At 48.2% G+C, this 13,236-nt stretch overlaps 1 long non-coding RNA gene and 1 other non-coding gene across 2 annotated transcripts; one reads left to right on the top strand and one right to left on the bottom strand.

Moving 5' to 3' along the window:
- Nucleotides 1–2,686: 2,686 nt before the first annotated feature.
- Nucleotides 2,687–6,196, top strand: LOC144338344 (uncharacterized). The gene is made up of 2 exons (XR_013412335.1): nucleotides 2,687–3,568; nucleotides 3,886–6,196. It is a non-coding gene; the product is annotated as an uncharacterized LOC144338344 (long non-coding RNA).
- TRNAT-CGU (transfer RNA threonine (anticodon CGU)) lies at nucleotides 5,721–5,792 on the bottom strand. Its single transcript has one exon. It is a non-coding gene; the product is annotated as a tRNA-Thr (tRNA).
- Nucleotides 6,197–13,236: the final 7,040 nt, after the last annotated feature.

Genomic DNA, 13,236 nt, shown 5'->3' with positions numbered 1-13,236 from the left:
ACGCCTGAAATACACTTCTGGTTTTGAAATGTGGTTCTCAGCCCATGTACGTCTACAAACCACCCGCTCCCTTATTAAGAGTTCCATTTCTAATTCTTGAATGTAGGTTTCCTAAGCGCATGATGTCAGCCCAGATGGGAAGTCTGACAGGGCAGGGGGACGGGAGGCCTCCCCTTGGAGAGGGTCAGCGCGATGACAGGGCAGCGGGGCTTTTGCACTGGGAACTTAGCATCATCCCCGTGCAAGTGGCCACTCCCTGTTAACGCCTCTGCTCCCCAGAGCCCAGAGACCTGATTACTCTTTATATTTTCTCTTTTTTCTGTTGTTAACTTTCTACGTTTTGCTGCAAAAATAGTGAATCCAAAAGCCATATAGCATCTCTTTGCCAAGGCCATAATACTAGGAAAAAACTTGGAATTTTCTCCCCACTTCTCACCCCTCCTGGAGATATTATCAACAGCATGAGGCGTGGCGAAGCCTTCACAGGGGTATGGACTTTCTCTACACTCCAAGAAACCAAAACCAACACACATATACACACATATGTCATGACAAATGTATATTTATTTTTACAAAAACAAGATATCAAAAATCAGTGATACAAGATGAATAAGTTTGAGAGATCTGCTGTATATAGCTAACAATAGGATACAGTGCACATAAACATTGGTTAAGAGGGTAGATCCCACGTTAAATATTCTTACTCCACACACAAAAGGACACATGGAAAGTTTTGGAGATGATGGATATATTTATTACCTTGATTTTTTTTTTGAGGCAGTCTTGCTGTGTTGCCCATGTTGGAGTGCAGTGGCGTTCTCTCAGTTCACTACAACCTCCGCCTCCTGGGTTCAAATGATTCTCACGCCTCAGCCTCCTGAGTAGCTGGGACTATGGGCGCACCATACCCGGGTGATATTTGTATTTTTAGTAGAGATGAGTTTTCACCATTTCAGCCAGTCTGGTCTTGAACTCCTGGCCTCAAGTGATCAGTCTGCCTCGGCCTCCCTAAGTGCTGGGATTACAAGGTAATACTTGATTCTTGATTGTGGTGAGACTGTCAACAGGTGCATGCATATGTCCAAATGCATCGAATTATACACATTAAATATGTGCAGCTTTCTGGTATATCAATTACACCTCCAGACATCTTTAAAACAAAACAAACAAACAAACAGAAAAACCAGACTATCAACTTTTCTCACTTAACTATATTCATTATCATGTCAGATCAACCCATCAATCATTCCTTTAAATGGCTTCCTACCATATCACGACATTGATGGGTCAGCATTTACTGAACCGTCCTGGGTGGCGGATGTTTAAAATGTTGTCATCAGAAGAACTCCATGACAGAGGAAGCCAGTTAATGTGTGTCATTCCGAATTTGCAACGGGAGAAACTGAGGCACGGAGCCGTTCATGTGGCCAGTCCAAGGCTCCCACCAGTTCCCAAGAGATGTAGGGGCAGAGCGGACTCTAGCACTGCTCTTGCTTCATGCCTCCACAAGGTGTATTGTTAAACTTGCTCCTGCACAGCCACTGTTGACAAACTGCCCGTCCTTGCTAAAGCTAGGATCCTCACAGAAACCTTGCCTTTCTCTCTTGCTTCAGAAGTCCTGTTAGGCTAGGCGTGGTGGTGCACACCTGTAGTCACAGCTACTTGGAAAGCTGAGGCAGGAGGACTGTTTGAACCCAGGAGTTTGAGGCTGCAGTGAGCTATGACTGTGCTACTGCACTCCAGTCTGGGCAACAGAGCAAGACTCGATCTCTACAAAATAAATAAATGAAAAGTTCTGTTGAACCCTATTCTGCCACTAACTGTAAATAACAGACAGGTGGGTTAGAGGAGTTTAATTCCTTCTTTCCCAGAAAGCCACGGGCTTCTTATGCAAATCTACCTCCTCCCTCCCGCATGGTCATTTTTGCATGCTGGGGTCCCTAAGCATCTCTCTAGGCTCTGTCTCACCTGCCTCTCCTCCCCAACCCCAGCATCAGAGCCCTTCTTATCTTCCCTTTACACGCCCAACAGAGGCGAGGGATTGATTCTGCAAAGAACAAAGAGAGTGGACTTCAAGGTGACTTTCAGACATGAAATTCACACAGAAGTTATAGAAGTCCAAACATGGCTTTATAGATTCATGAACACAAGTGGTTTAAATGAACACAACATGTCTTGCTTATTCAGACGCATGATCAACTTCGCCTGTTTCAGTCTAAACAGAACCTGTATCAAGGATTTAGCTCACTAGTTTCCCATACTGCAGCGTGTGCCAAACTGCTTTTGCAGCTCAGGCACCCCCAGATTTCAAGCAGAAGTTAGAGTTTTGAGACCTAGGTGTCATCTTTCAGGCTTGGAAAAAAAAAAACAGCAATCACTTCTTCATACACACATATATATATCCTTAGTCATTTTGTGTAAATTTTTTTTGCATAAATGGTATCTACAGTACATTATGTAAATTGTGTTTTTCTAATACATTCTCCACCTGATGCAGACAGGCAGTGGTGGGGATGGATGAGAATGGGCTCTCTCCCCAGGTGATGTCACAGAGAAGGAGTGCTGGTCTACTCTGTGGATGCGGACAGAAAGACAAGGACAGCACATCTGGGTGGACAATTCCATGCTCTTCACAGATATTGACCTACCTGCCCAGGAGCAGTGTTTGTTTTTGTTGTTGTTGTTTGTTTGTTTTTGAGATGGAGTTTCACTCCTGTCACCCAGGCTGGAGTGCAGTAGTGCAATCTTGGCTCACTGCAACCTCTGCCTCCTTGGGTTCAAGCGATTCTCCTGCCTAAGCCTCCTGAGTAGCCAGGACTACAGGCACGCACCACCATGCCCGGCTAATTTTTGTATTTTTGGTAGAGATGGGATTTCACCATGTTGGCCAGGCTGGTCTTGAACTCCTGACCTCAAGTGATCCACCCGCCTCAGCCTCCCAAGGTGCTGGGATTACCAGCGTGAGCCACGTGCCTGGCCCATACATGATCTTTTGTGGCACCTCTTTAAAAAGAAATGAATGGGCCAGGCACGGTGGCTCATGCCTGTCATCCCAGCACTTTGGGAGGCTGAGGCAGGAGGCTGAGGTGGGAGGATCGTTTGAGCCCAGGAGTTTGAGACCAGCCTGAGCAACATAACGAGACCCCATCTGGACAGGAAAAAGAAGAAGAAAAAAAAAAAGCCAGGTGTGGTGCTAGCGCCTGTAGTCCTAGCTACTTGAAAGGCTAAGTTGGGAGGATTGCTTGAGCCCAGGAGTTTGAGGCTGCAGGGAGCCTCAATGATAGCACCATTGCACTCCAGCCTGGGCAATAGCACGAGACCCTGTGTCCAAAAAAGAAGTAAAATAAAAAGAAATGAATAGATGCTCCAGTGAAAACAAGAGAACATTAGACATTTCTTCGCTTTAATTCTGAATTGTTCTAATTTGCCTGTGTCCCAAAAGGTTATTGTTGTGTTAGGGTGGAGGCTTTGAGGGACAGAGTGATTCTGGAAAAAAAATTGCACATGTAATACAAATCATCTTGAAGAAAACCCAAACAATATACAGCACACGTTTACCTGGTAAGAAGTGAAGGAACCGGCCGGGCGCGGTGGCTCAAGCCTGTAATCCCAGCACTTTGGGAGGCCGAGACGGGCGGATCACGAGGTCGGGAGATCGAGACCATCCTGGCTAACACGGTGAAACCCCGTCTCTACTAAAAAGTACAAAAAACTAGCCAGGCGAGGTGGCGGGCGCCTGTAGTCCCAGCTACTCGGGAGGCTGAGGCAGGAGAATGGCGTGAACCCGGGAGGCGGAGCTTGCAGTGAGCTGAGATCCGGCCACTGCACTCCAGCCTGGGCGACAGAGTGAGACTCCGTCTCAAAAAAAAAAAAAAAAAAAAGAAGTGGAGGAACCCTTTTAACAGCTCTCCTAGTCTACCTCCCTCCAAGGGGATGATGCTATTTTGGTGTGTACCCTTCCACCCCTTGTGTACCGCTCCTGGGGACCAGCAGCACCAGCATCACCCAAAGACACTTCTTAGAAATGCGGCGTCTCAGGCCCCACTCTAGACCTACTGAGTCACAACCTGCTTCTTAGCAAGATTCCCCAAATTGAAGTGTAAAAAGCACTGGTATTTGCTATTTTTATATCATTAACTTACCTATTTATATACATGTCTACACACAGGCTCCTTCCTGGGTTTAGAATACGGCTGTCATGGCCGAGTGTGGGGGCTCACGCTTGTAATCCCACCACTTCGCGAAGCCGAGGTGGGTGGATCACTTGAGGTCAGGAGTTTGAGACCAGCCTGGACAATATGATGAAGCCCCGTCTCTGCTAAAAATACAAAAATTAGCCGGGTGTGGTGGCGCACGCCTGTAATCTCAGCTACTCAGAAGGCTAAGACAGGAGGATTGCTTGAACCCGGGAGGCGGAGATCTCGGAGTGAGCCAAGATCGTGCTACTGCACTCCAGCCTGGGCAAGAAAGCCAGATTCTGTCTCAAAAAAAAAAAAAAGAAAAAAGAAAAAAAGAATATTGCTCTCGTTTGAACAATGGTCCTCAAGGTGCGGTCCAACATCAGCATCTCCAGGGAGCTCGTTAGAAATGCAAAGGACCTGGGCCCAGCTCCGAGCTGCTGAATGCAGAATCTGTGTTTAACAAGCCCTCTAGGGGAGGCTGATGCACGCTCACTAGTGTGGAACCCCTGCTGTAGAAGGGGGACACTTACCCCGGGAGCTCCTGCTCCTTCCCTCTCTCCCTGTTACCTCCCGAGAGCCCGTTCTGGCCTGGCCAGTTCACCGAGGGAAGCCCAGAATCCAGTTCCACCAGGCACACACCAGGCGCTCCACGAACGCCTTCTCCAGTTAGGAATCTCAGACTGATAAAGGCTTCCCCAAATTCACTCAAGCTGGGTTTTTCAGAGTGCACGATGCGGCGGTCCTCGATTGGGGTCATTGCATAACGTCTTCAAAGGCATTCCAGCAGCCCCTTGGTGCATCCTTCGTGATACAAAGAAAACCTGCGTGATCTGACCGGAGCTCCATTTACGGAGGCCGCCTCCCAAGCAGCAGCCTTTCCCGGCAGCTGCTCACAAGCGCCCATTTTACAGAGGGGCAAGCGGGGGCTCAGAGCGGGAGGTTTCAGATTTGCGTGTCAGAATTGCTCCAAGCCTGGGCAGGGTTGCTTCTTTTTCGAATGCAATGCCTACAGTGGATTTCCTTTCAAAAATAGCAAGCCAGACAGACACCAGCTGACTCTGGGTGTGGGCTCTGTATCAGGCAACGGCAGGGCTTTTGTTAGAGCGGATAAAATTGGATTTTCCTGTGCAGAAGAATGTGGAGGAGCCCTTAAGCCAAACGCCAGAAGCTGGAAGTCTCCTTGCCCCAAGGGTGTTGGAGCTTCCCTGAGGCCATGATCTGCAGCCGACCTTTTGAGTTTGCGAGTCCCGCCCCACCCCCGGAGCCCACCACCTTCTCCCAGGGGATGAAGTGTCCCAGGGATAGCTGTGTGTACGGAGCCGATCGCCGGGGCTGGCCAGATTTGCGGCCCAGACGCGCCGAGGCTGGACCACCCAGACTTCTATGTTCTGCGAGGGAAGCAGGGGAACTTGAACCCAAACCCTTGAAGGAAAACAGTTGGTCAGGTCCGCAGTCCAAGGGGAAGGATCTACTCGCAGAATGCGGTAGGAGTCGACCACTCCTAAAAAGTCTCCACCCTACAGGGTAAGGCTGGACACCAGGCACGGACGGGGTTCGAACCCGTGATCTTCGGTTTACGAGACCGACGCCTTACCACTTGGCCACCGCGCCTGCGTTACGATGGCGGCTTCGCGAACCTCTATCCTGGCGCTGCTCCCGTGCGCTCGCCCGGCGGGCACGAGCGCGCACCGCCCCCTTCCCCGTTGCGGCCGGCGGGGCGGAGCTTCAACGGGCGCGCGCCGGCGGGTTCGGGGTCTCGCGGGAGCGGCTCGCGGGGTCCTCCGTCGCCCGCAACGGGCTGGGGGATCTCTGAAGCCCGGGCGCGGCTGGCTCGTTGTCCCGAGGGTCCCACGGGCGGGGCGCCGGCTGGCGTCTCAGAAGCCGGGTTCGAATCCCAGCCCTGCCAGGGATGTGGCGACTCGGGCAGGCTCGACTCGGAGCTTCAGTTTCCCCTCTAGAGCGAGGCACCCAGGAAGCCAAGGAATGGTGGCAGTTTTCAATGGTGGCAGTTTTCCTTATCAGCCCGACTCCGGGCCGTCCACCGCCGCCTTGCAGGGATCCCACGCCCAGCCAGGGTTGCTGGATGGAGGCGTGAGATTTAAAAAATAAAAGCTCCTGGAATTTCCGCCTTTGGGAGGCCAGGGCGGAAGAATCGCTTGAGCCGAGGAGTTCGGGGCTGCAGGGAGCCGAGATCGCGCCACTGTACACTAGCCTGGGCGACAGAGGGAGACCTTGCCTCAAAGAAAAGAAAAAAATAAACAAACAAAAAACCGAAAGTTTCTTCTTCCCCCAATTTACCTGTTTAGCCTGGATGTGTCCCCGGTCCCAAGACGAGCAGCAGCACCTGGGATTTTGTTAGAAATGCAACTTCTCTCCCGCCCAGACCTGCTGACTCGGCGGCTAAATCAGCCCCAAGGCATCTGACAGTTTAATGTGCACGCTCATATTTATAGATTCAGACATGCCCTTTGATTTCCACACAAACGGACTGATTTACTGTTCTCTGCACTTTGAGTTTTCATGAATTAATGTGTGATCTGTTAATTGAATGGCTCTTGGTAGGTAATACAGTTTAATCACCACAACTAATAGCATTGTTTGAGAAATATAGCAATTTCTATTATTCATGCATATGTTGTGTAATATTAACACAATATAGCAAATCATATGTACTAAAGTATATACTATAATTAATGGGATTATTATGCATGGGTGGGTTACCTTAGTCTCTAGTAGCTACCTCTTTTCCATTGAGTGGCTGTGCTACAATTGATTTAAACTGTTGCTGGAAGGTGGGCATTAGGTTGACTGGAGGTATTTTGCGCACAGAACATTCTGCTATGTGTGTCCCTGTCTGCTGGTACCAGTGATGCGGTAGGGTATATAGGGGCCTATACTAAGAACGTGCACAGCCTACCATGCAGGTGTATAGGCAAATAGGAAGCTGAAAAATACCGGGGAGATGCTTTAAATGTCAAGGTTTGGGCAGGTGAGTAGAAAAGGTATAATTTTCCCTCCAGGCATCAGGACTGGAACCCTGAGGCCTTGCACCTGAAGTGCTGTGGCGCTCTAAGTGCAAATCACCGGGTAGCTCCCCAATTAAAAGAAAGACTTGGAGAACATTTTCAGAAAACGTGCACTACCAAGCATTGCTTCTGAATAGCAGATGATAATACTGGCTCCACTGTCCCCATCCCTTTTTTTGTTGGGGCAGGAGGGTGGGTGTTTATTGGGTTATTGGAATTAACAGTGCTGAAGTGGCAGAGGCTTATGAAAAGAAATTAGCAAATGAAGGAAAATCACATGGGGGCTGAATCCAAAACTAACTGGCAGGTAGAATGGAAATTGGATTTTAACGGGTACTTTTAAAATCTTTGTCTTCTGAGGGAAGGGAGGCAGTTGAAAGCCTCAGATGTCCCAGGCACATGAAAAAGGGGCGTATGTACCTTGATGGCCAGGTGGGATGCCCTTTGTATCCTCAGGGCCTAGGGGGCCCTCTGGCCCTTTGTGAGCCCTAAAATAGAGCACACAGGTGGCAGGTGTTGGGCTGATAAGCCAATTTATCTGGGAGGTGAAAAGGAGACCTAAGGAGCCCTGGATCACAGATAACCTGGAGCGTGGAGCTGTCTGTTCTGGCCGTGGCGTCTGCACAAGGTATGTCCTCGACAAGTATTGTCGAACATGTACGATTCCCTTCCACGTGGTTCTAGGAACCCTCCAACCACTGTACTAACAAACGTCCCAGTGCTGAACTTTCAGCAAGGCTTTTGGTGATCTAGCCAAAACCTTCCATTTCTCAGTCATAAGGAATTGGCCATCGTTCACCCTTAGTGAAAAACGTTAAGCAAACATTCCCTGTCCTCTGACAGGGTCCGTGGTCCAGGTGAGGTCCTGATGGCACACAACTGTGACCCAATCCTAGGCCTCCCAAATGCTAGGGCGAGGAACCAGCGTTGGCTGAAGCAGACGGTGGTTTCAAGGGACTAGAAAGGCGATATTTTAAGTGAGGAAATGTCAGAATTGATCTGATGACAAAGCCGAGTGCCATGATGGAATACTTTTCATCTTTTTTTGCTTCTGTATCATTTAGTTGCCTAGACCTGAATAATTTATAAGCATGCACTTTTCCTTTGTGTTGAAACTTAGGCACTCTTGGCCAGCCGCGGTGGCTCAAGCCTGTAATCCCAGCACTTTGGGAGGCCGAGACGGGTGGATCACGAGGTCGGGAGATCGAGACCATCCTGGCTAACACGGTGAAACCCCGTCTCTACTAAAAAATACAAAAAAAACTAGCCGGGCGAGGTGGCGGGCGCCTGTAGTCCCAGCTACTCGGGAGGCTGAGGCAGGAGAATGGCGTAAACCCGGGAGGCGGAGCTTGCAGTGAGCTGAGATCCGGCCACTGCATTCCAGCCTGGGCGACAGAGAGAGACTCCGTCTCCAAAAAAAAAAAAAAAAAAAAAGAAACTTAGGCACTCTTTTCTACTTTAGATATATATTTTGTTTGTATCTATATCATCTATATATCTATACATATATATGTCTTTAATCTTTTTTGGCTTTTTCTGGCACCTCTATTTCCCTGTGCCTGTCTGTAAAGTAGAAATTCTTAGGCCGGGTGTGGTGGCTCATGCCTGTAATCCTAGAACTTTGGGAGGCTGAGTTGGGTAGACTGAGCTCAGGAGTTCGAGACCAGCCTGGGCAACATGGTGAAACCCAGTCTCTTCTAAAATACAAAAAGTTAGCTGGGCGTGTTGGCATATGCCTATAGTCCCAGCTGCTCCGGAGGCTGAGGCAAGAGAATCGCTTGAACCTAGGAAGTAGAGGTTGCAGTGAGCCGAGACGGAGTGAGACTGTCTCAAAAATTTCTTAACCTGAGCCCATGCACTCAAGCCCAGGAAATGTGTGAATTCCCTAAAAGTATATATAAACTGCGTATGTAGTTTTCCTGGAAAAGGGATGTCACAATTTATCAGGGTTTTTGTTTTTGTTTTGAGACAGGGTCTCGCTCTGTCGCCCAGGCTGGAGTGCAGTGGTGCAATCTCGGCTCACTGCAACCTCTGCCTCCTGGGTTCAAGCGATTCTCCTGCCTCAGCCTCCTGAGTAGCTGAGATTACAGGCGCCTGCCACCACACCTGGCTAATTTTTGTATTTTTAGTAGAGATGGGGTTTCGCCATGTTAGGCTGGTCTCGAGCTCCTGACCTCGTGACCCACCTGACTCAGCCTCCCAAAATGCTGGGATTACAGGCATGAGCCACTGTGCCCGGCCGTTATCAGATTTTCCAAAAGACCTCCTGAGGGTCTTAGAAGGCTGAATGCCTTTTTACTTCCTCTCTCCCTTCCTGATGGTGCCTGATTAACCTAAGCCCCACGGGGATACAGTATCTCTCTAAAGTGGTTTAGCTACAGCTGTGGGTGTCTGAAAAATTGTTTCTGAACAATTCAATGGCAGTGTCTCCGAGACACTTTCTGGCTCCAGGGACGACCTGGGCTTCCCCCAGTTCCTCCATCCCGGCTCACCTCGTGTGCCTGGTGCCTGCTGCCCTCCACAGAATGAGGGTGGGCAACAGAGGCTCTTCCTGGCCTGTGAGGGGCTGGCACCTGCGTTGTCAGGTAAGCCTTGGTGGTGGCTGGGTGGCATCTGCAGGTTTCATGAAAATGCAGGCTGATTCAGTTAGTCTGGGCTGGGTCCGTGGGGCTGCCTTTCTAACCTCCCAGGTGATGCTGCTCCCTGGTCCAGAGCCTCACTTTGGGAAGCACTACTTTAAAGTATTCCTGGATACATTCATTTGCTTGTGGAAGAGAAAAAACCCTTGGGCTTGGATATTTAGGTCATCTGAGGTCATGACAGCAGGCTTTTTACTAACACCCTAAATAAAGATTTTATTTAAAGAAGGCACACTTAGCTACTCACAGTATCCCAGCTCCTTGAGGCAGAGGCCCTGTGTTGTGAGGGATGGGCAGGGTTCTTTTTGTTTTTTAAAGAGACCAGGTCTTGCTCTGTCACTCAGACTGGAGTGCAATGGCACGATCATAGCTCACTGCAGCCTCTAACTCCTGGGCTCAAGTGATTCTCCTGCTTCAGCCCTGGGCTCAACTGGTCCTCCTGCCTCAGCCTCCTGAGTAGTTGGGACTAGAGGCACATGCCGCCACACCTACCTGGCTAATTTTTTATTTTTATTTATTTTTGGAGATGAAGTCTTGCTCTGTCACACAGGCTGGAGTGCAGTCGTATGATCTCTGCTCACTTGCAAACTCTACCTCCCAGGTTCAAGGATTCTCTTGTCTCAGCCTCCTAAGTAGCTGAGATTACAGGCATTTGCCACCACACCCAGCTAATTTTTGTATTTCTAGTAGAGATGCTGTTTCACCGTGTTGACCACGCTGGTCTTGAACTCCTGACCTTAAGTGATCCACCCACCTCAGTGTCCCAAAGTGCTGGGATTACAGGCCTGAGTCACCTCTCCTGGCCCCAATTTTAAAATTCTTTTGTAGAGGTCGGGGAGGTGGGGGATCTTGCTATGTTGCCCAGGTTGGTCTTGAATTCCTGTGCTCAAGTGTTCTTCCTGTCTTGATCTCCCAAAGTGCTTGGATTACAGGTGTGAGCCACAGTGCCCAGCCTCAGCACCATTTGTTGAAATGATTACCCTCTCCCTATTGAATTGCCTGGGTACCTTTGTTAAAATTCCATGAACTGCGTCTGTGTGGTCTATTTTTGGTCTTTTTATTCTGCTCTGTTGATCCATATGTCCATCTTTATGGCAATTACCACCAGTCTTGATTATTGCATATTTATAGTGGTTCAAAATCAAGTGCTGTAAATCCTTCCACTTTGTTTTTCTTTTACAAAATTGTTTTGCCTATAATAGATCCTTTGCATTTCCATATAATTCTTGGAATCGGCTCATCAGTTTCTATAAAATGCCTTCTGGGATTTTGATGGGGAATGCGTTGAATCTACAGATGAATTTGGGGGAAATTGATGACTTAACAGTATGGAATCTTCCTATCCATGAATATTTCATTTCCCCATTGTTTGATGCTGATGCCTGTGAATCTTTAATTCTGAATTCATTTCTTTGGAATTGAATTATGTGAGTTTCCTGTGATTTTTCAGTGGAGGAGGAGTTGGAATGATTATGGTAACTGTATTCACCTCCTTTTAACACCCTGTCCAAGTGAAAATCCCCACCACATGTGGGAATTGTGTCAGCACTGACAGAATGCGGCGAGATGTGTGGTCTATGTAACCAAAAATCTTCTGGCTTGAAAAGAGAGGTGATGATGATTGTTTCAACACCCTTAACAAATAATGGCAACTACACACAAAATGTTACAGGGATGAAAAGTAGATTTTTTTCCTGCACAGAAATTACAGTTGTACAGGATGCCCTGGTATCACCTCATCAAATCAGTCTTTGAACCTCTCTAACCTTGGAAAATATCTGTTTAAATTGGTTCGTTCCAGAGCCAGAACAAGATCAAGTTGGCAGCTATGAATAATAAAAAGTTTTGTTCTTTTTTTCCTTTCCTTTTTTTCCCCCCTAGATAAGCTGTAAAAAGGTCAACCAGATTATCTGAGCTACAACATTAGCATGCAGAGTAGACAACGGGTTGATCTATATAAGAAGCAGTAGACAGTGAAAGAACAAAATTGCTATTTCTCTTATCATTCTTCCTGCGTGGAGCACAGGGCCCCCACCCTCCCAGCTCTAAATTCCCTTCTTCCCTCCTTCCTCCTCCTCTTTTTCAAGGTTGACCACTGTTAGGAGTTTACTTGGAATCATCACATTATCTTTTCTTTTGATTTTGTGTTGATATTTATTTATCCATAGGAAATAATTTTGGGTAGGATTTTTTTCTCCCCACAAATGGTATCATATTGTATACTTTTTTGTTGTTGTTGTTGAGACAGAGTCTCGCTCTGTTGCCTAGGCTGGAGTGCAGTGATACGATCTCGGCTCACTGCAACCTCCGTCTCCCGGTTTCAAGTGATTCTCCCTGCCTCAGCCTCCTGAGTAGCACAGATTACAGGCGCCTGCCACCACACCTGGCTAATTTTGGTATTTTTAGTAGAGATGGGGTTTCGCCATGTTGGCCAGGCTGGCCTCGAACTCCTGACCTCAGGTGATCCACCCTCCTTGGCCTCCCAAAGTGCTGGGATTACAGGGGTGAGCCACCGTGCCCGCCCATACACATTTTTAATGTACATATTTTGGATTCTACAGACCACTGGAGGTCCAGCCATATTCCCTGTGGCTCTAGCTCATTCCTTATTTGCCGCATTCTCATCCACTAGGTGACTGCACCACAGTTTTCATAATTCCCTGCTGGAAGCTATAGCTCACTCCTGTAGTCCCAGCACTTTGAGAGGCTGAGGTGGGCAGATCACCTGAGGTCAGCAGTTTGAGACCAGCCTGCCCAACATGGTGAAACCCTGTCTCTACTAAAAATACAACAATAGCCAGGCATGGTGGTGCGTGCCTGTAATCCCAGGTATTTGGGAGTCTGAGGCAGGAGAATCGCTTGAACCCAGGAGGCAGAGGTTGTGGTAAGCCAGGATCATGCCACTGTACTCCAGCCTGGGCGACAAGATTAAAACTCCATCTCAAATAATAATAATTATTATTATTCCCCTACTGCTGGCCACCTAGGTTGTTTCCAATTTTTCTTCATTACAGCTTGTCTTGCATTGTTGCACGTGTCCCTCATGCACATGTGTGGAGTTCTTGGCCATGGATATAAGGTCCATTGCTTTCCTCAGATGACCTCTGTGTGTTGTATTTTACCAGCCTTATCTGCTAAAAATATCTGCTTACTGGTGAGTGAGCTGGCCATCGGTCCCACTGGACTCCAGGAGTGATGTTTGCTTTTGCTCGAGTCTCTCTCATTTTTAGCTTTGTGTGGGGTTAGTTGAGAGGAGGTGGAAATAATGAGCCTCACCCTTTGTGTAACAACGTGGTCAATGTTTATCCAGCTGCTTGAGATGCGTGTTGTGGGTTGGAGTATACTGGTATCAAACCAAATTCCTTTGGTTCTTTTTAGTGTTATGAGCTT

The sequence above is a fragment of the Macaca mulatta genome, chromosome 20 (assembly GCF_049350105.2).
Source record: "Macaca mulatta isolate MMU2019108-1 chromosome 20, T2T-MMU8v2.0, whole genome shotgun sequence".
Classification (NCBI taxonomy): Eukaryota; Metazoa; Chordata; class Mammalia; order Primates; family Cercopithecidae; genus Macaca; species Macaca mulatta.
Note: the sequence above shows the minus strand (reverse complement) of the source record. Positions and strands in the feature narration are given on the sequence as shown.